Here is a 7,833-nt window from a genome sequence, read left to right on the forward strand (position 1 = left end):
CATCATTCGCACGACACGAACCCTGATATGGCATCATCCGCTGCACCTGCACCTGCCCCTAGCTTTGAGTTTGGTCATGACGTCGATGGCGATTCGGATCCTGTTTTCCCACCGGGCTTTGATCCCGATCATGACATTGAGTTTACTCAACTAGATCAGCCCATGGTGCATCCCGTAGCCCCTGTTGATCCTATGTTTGCTGATCCCGCTGATTTCGAGATGGAGTTGATAATTTGGAGCCTGCTGTGGCCACTGAGCCAGATGATGCTCCTGTCCTTGCCTCAGAGCATGACCTTGACCATGCCGATGCACCAGCTGTTGCTCCCTTGGTTGATGACGTACCTGTCGATGATCATCCTATCGTTGCTCCACTATTGGGGGATGATCATGCTGTTGATGCTCATATTGATGCCCCTCACATTGCTGATATTCCTGCTGTTCCTGTTATTGCCCCTTTTCCTGACCCTGTGCCTGTACAATTCGATCATGCGCCTTTTACGACCCATGTTGATCCTCGATACGCGCACACCCGAAATGGGTAGATAGACGATGACAATGGTTACCCACCTTTCGGGTTTCCTGTGACACTCTCTTATGGCTCCTGTTTCAGCCCCTGTTTCAATTCCTATGGATGCACCTTTGTTCCCACACTCACCACTGATGCTCACCACACCGTTGCATGACCCGGAGCCTGCACTTGAGCCAGCTACTACACCATTTGGGTCAGCTTGATGTTGCGCCTACTGAACCTACACCTTTACGTGGTCACGATACTGTTTCTTTTTAGTCTGCCAGACGTTGCACCCCTTATACCTACCTGCATCAGGCAACCCCCCTCATTTGTGGAAAGGTTCGTTTTACCTTGTGCAGATCGACGCCCGTTGCGCCATCGTGCCTAACACTTTCTGTCAGGATATACCCGCGCCTCGTAGAGATGCTCCAGGCCGCACCGCTTGCTACATTCACCTCTACAACGCTCGATAAGCCGATTTGATGGCCCCTATAAACGCACTATGCTAACTATAAACCCTTACCATTCCTTGCATTATGAAAAACACACAGAGGATAAGTTACTCCTGTAACATCAACTGCAGTTGAGGATATGAGTCGCGGAACGTTGAAGCTTGAGCTGACACCCAAAAGGGCAACTTCAAATACAGAACATTACATAACCAAAAACATGAGTTAAGTGTCTACATCACAAGACAGCATATTATCTAAAAAGTTTCTGTGAAACACCACGTCCTCCACTCTGTCTTTCGCCAGCGTGCATTGATCCGCCACATACCTCAAGATCCCTTTTGCGCACTTGACCGTTACTACTACATCGCTCCCAGGATGCTGATGCTCGTTTCTTTACTATCAAGCAACAGATCAGCTAGTTACTTTAACGTATATTCTAGCTCAATGAGGGATTCACGCATGTCGACAGTTTACTTTTTATTTCCTCCTCCACCTCAGCAACCAGTATAGTTGGTTTCTGGATTATGCGAATTGCATTACGCTTGGGTAGATATGCTAATGATAAGCCGGGATTTCGGAGGCTTTTGAGTACCACTTCTGACTACAAAATTTTGATGCAACAAAATACTTGTTAGACAAGGGTAGGGTGACCCTGTGTCCCTTCTGATGCGACGCGTTTTGTGAGACATCGTGATTGTGGCCGGAGGATAATGAAAGCCCAATCAGCTCTAAACATGCGACAATACTTACGACCAATGAATAACGAAAAACTCCGCCGTTATGTCCCCACTAAGCACGCTGTTGATCTACGTATTTGTGCGATAACTATAATGCTACATGCTTACTTGCTACCTTCCTATTTACAAGATGTGCAATACATGAGATAATACGTGACTGAATGTATAACGACTGCGTATATACGTATATGTAATACACCTAGGAGGTCTTATTCGTTGAATAGAGACTAATGTGCTCGCGTCCTTCACAAGACCTGACCTAACCGACCTTCTTCTAGGAAGATGTCGACTCAAAGGAACACCGATATCAACCACCCTCTACCTACAACAGAGGCGGAAATGCGAGAGCACCTCTTACAGGCCATCGCGCGGTACGAGGCCCATCGCTCCGACTGCAGCAGAGGTGCCTCAGGAAATAACCCGCCCAACAGCTGCACCTACAAGCAGTTCTTGGACCACAAACCTCGAGAGTTCGACGACACCGGGGGTGCCTTAGCCTTCGTGCGCTGGGTTGAAAAGACAGATTCAGTTTTACGGTTAAGCATATGCGACCACGAACATCAAGTCAAGTATATAACTGGACTATTGGTGGATGAGGCTCTGTCATGGTGGAACCATCAAATTCGGACAATGGGCGAGACCACTGCATATGCTATGACGTGGGATGAACTGAAGAATCTGATGCATGAAAGATATTGCTCGAGGGCAGAAGTCCAGAGATTGGAGACAGAACTGTGGAACTTGAAAATGGAAGGACCAAAGATAGCGGAGTATGTGCAGATATTTAACGAATTATCACAAGTTGCCTTACTCCTGGGGGCACTAGAGTTTAAGAGAATTGAACAGTTCATAAGGGGATTGGCACCTCAGATTCTAAGCCTGGTAACAGCATCAAAACCATCAACGATCACCAAGGCTATCAACATAAGCATAGCACTCACGGAAGAAGCAGTTAGACGAGGAGAATTTTCCACTGCGGAGGAGAAAAAGGAGACTGCTATAAAGGCATCTGGGGATAACATGAGGAAGCTCGCAAATTTCAAGATGGTTACTCAGGTAAGTAACAAGAAGAAGGCCAAAAGGGGAAAAGATTACAAGGGTATCCTACCTAAGTGCGACAATTGTTTACGTTATCATGTCGGGCGATGCAAATATGGAAATTGTGGTAACTGTGGCAAGGTGGGACATGTCAAGGAAACTTGTTGGCAAAATACTGAACATAGTAATGGGGGCCAGGACGGTAGTGAGAATAACGTAGGGGACGACGACAATGATAATTGTCAAGACAGAATGAGCAATAAACAGAAGCATGCTCGAGGATGTTTAAACTGTGGAAGCAAAAAAGCATTTCAGAAGATATTGCCCTAAAAACAATCAGGCGCAAGGATGAAAGCTCCCCACCGGAGCTAGGGAGACACGCCAGGGATCCAAGCATGGATATCGGTACGTCCCGTATTACGCAATATTATGCATCTGTATTGCCAAATACTATTGCAAATTTTACAATTCGCACTTCTAGTGTTCGAGAGCATAATTGGTTTAAGTAGCGAGTGAGCAGATAACCCAGTACCCATTAGGACTAGCTTAGGGGAAGCTAGTGGAAGCCAACACAGTAATTGGAATCGGCACGATAGAACCCGGAGAGCGTAAGTTTACGCTAAATCTATTTCCAGTTGAGTTGGGGAAGCTTCAACGTGGCAATTGGATGTATTAGTTGGCAAGCGATCGAGTGAAGGTTGATATCCGCACCTCGATGACGAATGAAGGAATGACCGTGACCCACGAAGCAGGATACGCCACCACCGATCACGAATTACTTAAGGCACAAAAGTTGTTGTGGGAAGGGTGTGTTGTTTCCTTGCTCATGTCGGGGACAAGGGAGCCGAAGAACTAAAACTTAACGATACCCCCGTGATCGGAGTATACCCTGAAGTCTTCCTCGAAGACTTTCCAGAGTAATCTCCTCGATGACAAGTCGAATTTCTTGCATCAATCTGATTCCAGGCCTCGCGCCTGTAGCCAAAGCACCATGAGCGACTTACACCTTCGAAAATGTAAGGATCGACAGTGCAACCTCAGTGGTTGATAGAGAAGGAAGATAACAGACCAAAACTTTTGTTTTGGATAACCTCAGTTCTGCTCGCCAAAAGAAAGGACGAATAACTTCCAAATGACCGGGAATCGGACGAGCTGGTCAACCAGAGTCGGTAGTTGTTGCTGAGGACTAACGAACTCCTTACATAACTGACTGTGAGGACCCAACTACTACTACACGACTGGTCGACAATCGAGCGTCGGAATTCAGGGAGAAAGTATACCTCAAGGTGAAATTGTGGAACAATGACTTGTTTTTAGACATGGGCAAAATGGCGTTTCCTACAATGTACAAACCAGATCTACACGGGATACGAAATCTGGAGAATCTAGAAAATTTATGTCTAGGACCTTTGGGAACCTAGGACCAAACTCGTAAGGATTATGCTTAGAAACTATATATGTCAACTCAATCAAACGTCATTAGCTTGACAAACTTGTCACTACAGTTAATAAAATCTAAAGTACTTAAATTTGCTTCCGTTGAAGACTTCACTTTTACTTCTAACGAGTAGATATTGCGTTTCTACTCCCCTCAAAGTAGTTGCATCACATTGATTTCCTTCGCTGAGAGCGAACACACGTTTGTTTCGAATACTTGGTCATTTCTTCAATATAGCAAGTACACATTGCTTCATCTTCTTGGAAACCTATTTGCCACACATGCACCCTTTTGTTACGCATGCGGGTTCATTTCAAATAAATATTTCATTAAAGTTCAGATATTACATTGCTAAATCTAAATACTGGTTGGTGATTCGAATGACGTACATCCTTGTCATTGTTGACTCTTTTGTTATCAAGTCAATACATTTTCTTGCAACCGTTTTCTTTCAAGTTACATGTTTGCTATCATGCCAAGATTTCCCTTGTTGATATGTATAACACCTTGAAAATTTATGTCCAATAATGTATAAACACGTGTCATAAGCTCTAAACGTGAGAAAGAATACTTTGGAGGGACTAAAGTTGACAAACGGGGAAACTATGAGAATATAAGGGTCCAAAGTGTCAACAATGGATAAATATATTCTAAAATAGCCCTACATAATGTTTATACCTTCAAACGAATAAATCATGGATCATACGAAGCTAAAAATGAAAGAAAGTGAGGAGTTACAAACTACAGGGGCTAAAAGTGTCAACATGTGCAAAGTATACCTCTGAGTGACCTTTTGGCAGACCCGAAGCTTTGTAACGATAAAATATACTCACTAGAATACGTGGTTAAAATTTCATAAAGTTTGGTTATCGTATGAGAAAGTTATGATCAAATTCGTGTACGAGGGGTTAAAAGCGTCAACGTTGAATTTTAAGGCCTTATGAGTGGTTACAAGGTTAGTCAAGGACTTAACCAAGTTAGTAAAAGTCCCAAGGCCCTTAAAAATCAAGTTAGGGGGCTGAAAATGCAATTTAGGGACTTAAAACCACGTTACAAAGGACCAGGGACTGAAAATGCAAAGATTGAAACTTGTTTGGCTGGATCAGACAGGTCAGGCGCCCCGCGTAAGCCCCCCTTACAGGCTCACGCGGGCCGCATCAGGGTGCCAGCGACAGAAAAGTATGGACAGCTGCCAGTTCAGGTCTGTAACCGACTTTAATGGCTTTTTTTCTTATACCAGAGCCTCTCCACTGGTTTTACATGCATAGGGGGCACTTGTCTTGATCTGGAAACTCTTGTAGACCTCCTTGGCATGATCTTGATGATCAAAATTCACTATATAAGAACAAGAGGTTGTAACCATTTTGGGCATTCATTGCAAAGAGTTCACAAGTGCACTCCTGAAGCTCTCTGGTCATCAACAAGGATTCATTAGGCTCTCTAATCACAATTAGGACTCTTGTAAGTGTCCTTAACCCTTCTTAAGTCGTTTTAGCTTAGTTAATTAGCTAAAAGTCAAACCGTCGTAATTAAGGTTTGACTTCGTGATTAATAAAAATGTGCTCTGTCAAATCACGAATTAAAAGTACCTTTAAGTAGGTAATTATGTGGGTAACAAACCCTTAAAAGGGTATTTCCAGATTCCCACTCTAACTATGTTAATTGTCGAGTCCAAGCTTATTATAAAAAGTCAACAGAAAGGTTATTTGCGAATTAATGCATAATTAGCAATGTAGGATACATGCAACCTGTTTGATCATTAAAATAACTTGGTAATTAATGTAAGAACATGTTCCAACATGTTCAACTCGACAATTTTCAGTTTAGGCTCGGTTTGGAACCGAAAGTCGCAAAGTTTGACTTCTGCTTTGACTATCAGTTTTGACCCGTTTAAGCCAAGTTTAGGATTGCCTTAGAGCTTCTTTTGGACCTATTTGCATGTTAGTATAACTCTCTGAGATTATACAACTTGGTTCATTAGATATCCTATTCACATGCATGTTTCCGTTAATCGCTTATATGTTGACCATTATGCCCATTTGACCTTAAAATGTGATTTTTGAAAATGTAAAAGGGTAGACACCTTAGCTGCTGATTTATAAACTTGCATCCAAATTTGAGGTCAGTTTGAGGTCTAGATTAAGAGTTATGCTCAATAGCGTAATTAAGAGCTTCTTTACTAATTAAATGGCGTAAATTGCATATAGCCTATCAAAACCCAAATTTTTATACCAAACTTTTTACCCACTGTTATAAAATAATATTTTGGGATTTTTGGAGATTTTTATTTAATTTTAAGTTGAGCATAACCTAGTGTTCTAAGATTAATCCGGTTAATACCGATTTTGCCCTTTTTAGCCATAAAATGAGTTTTACAAATCCTTTTGACCCCAAACCAATTTCTACTGATTTGTTATGATAAATAAATTATTTTGAGCCTTCTGGAATATTAAAAATATCAGCTTTTTACAGAAAACCCGGAAATGGCTCCAAATCGTCTTTTTAAGCATTTTTAACGCATAAGTGTGCACTAGAACCTTATTAAGCTTAAGGGATTGAACCTACTGATGTAATCAGTGAATTTTTATATTTTAAACAGTAGGCAAATGTTTTGGATTCAGAATTCCAGAATTGACCTTTTAGGCACATGTGAAATTACCAAAATACCCCTACGGTGCATAATAAGGTTAAAGGTAATAAATTTCACATAGATTTGATACCCTACTGTTATAACTTAGTAAATTAAGTATATTTACTAATTTAATCAGACCTGTAACTCAGGTTATTATTTTAACCCTTTTTACACCTTATAAAATGACCAAAACACCCTTATGAGGCATAGTTTTGGTTTAAAACCATTTGGGGCATAATGGAAGGTATCATTCTGATACCACAACATATTTTAAGCATATTGACTTCAGAAACTTGTATTTGACTCTTATGGTTACCCGTTACGCCCTATACGCGTTCGGATCGGCTTATGTGACTGGTTTGGCCATTTTAGCCGAAACGGGTCAAACCGTATCTTTTTGGTCTCAAAATCCAGAATGTGATTATGTTACCCATATTAAACAAGCATGCAAGCTTGTTGGGTCAAAACCACATTCTAAAACGGTCCTCGCCTTATTGTGCGTTTAAAACCGTAATCTTCATTTATAACTAACCGGTCTAAGCTTAAGACCCGTTAGAATTCTAATAGGTTATTAAAACCTTAATTTCCAGATCTAGGAGCCCAGTAAAAGCTACGTGCACTTGCTATATTTGAATTATACTTTGCTCAGGTAAATACGTTTAACTTATTTTCCCTATACGGGCTTGGGGTACGGTATATAAAATACCGCTTGGTCGGGGAATTGACCTTAGCCAGTTGATGGTTAAGTGTTGTCAAATTAACCCGTTTAAAAATGCTATTTTGTTTGTTTAACGCCTTTGGGGATTTAATGACCATGTCCCGGATATCCTTGGCATCATTCAAAGAATGGCCACGACCTTAGCACACGGGTGTAGGCGTACACCGTAGTGCATTTTAATAAAGTATAATCGTCGGTCGAGAGAAGTCTCGCGGCGGAATTATATTAAGTGGTGTGTCTATTAATCTTTAACCCGGCACGACCCGGGCAACTGAACGCATAACAAACATGTAATTCTTTTACAAGA

This window comes from Helianthus annuus, chromosome 7 (genome assembly GCF_002127325.2).
Source record: "Helianthus annuus cultivar XRQ/B chromosome 7, HanXRQr2.0-SUNRISE, whole genome shotgun sequence".
Classification (NCBI taxonomy): Eukaryota; Viridiplantae; Streptophyta; class Magnoliopsida; order Asterales; family Asteraceae; genus Helianthus; species Helianthus annuus.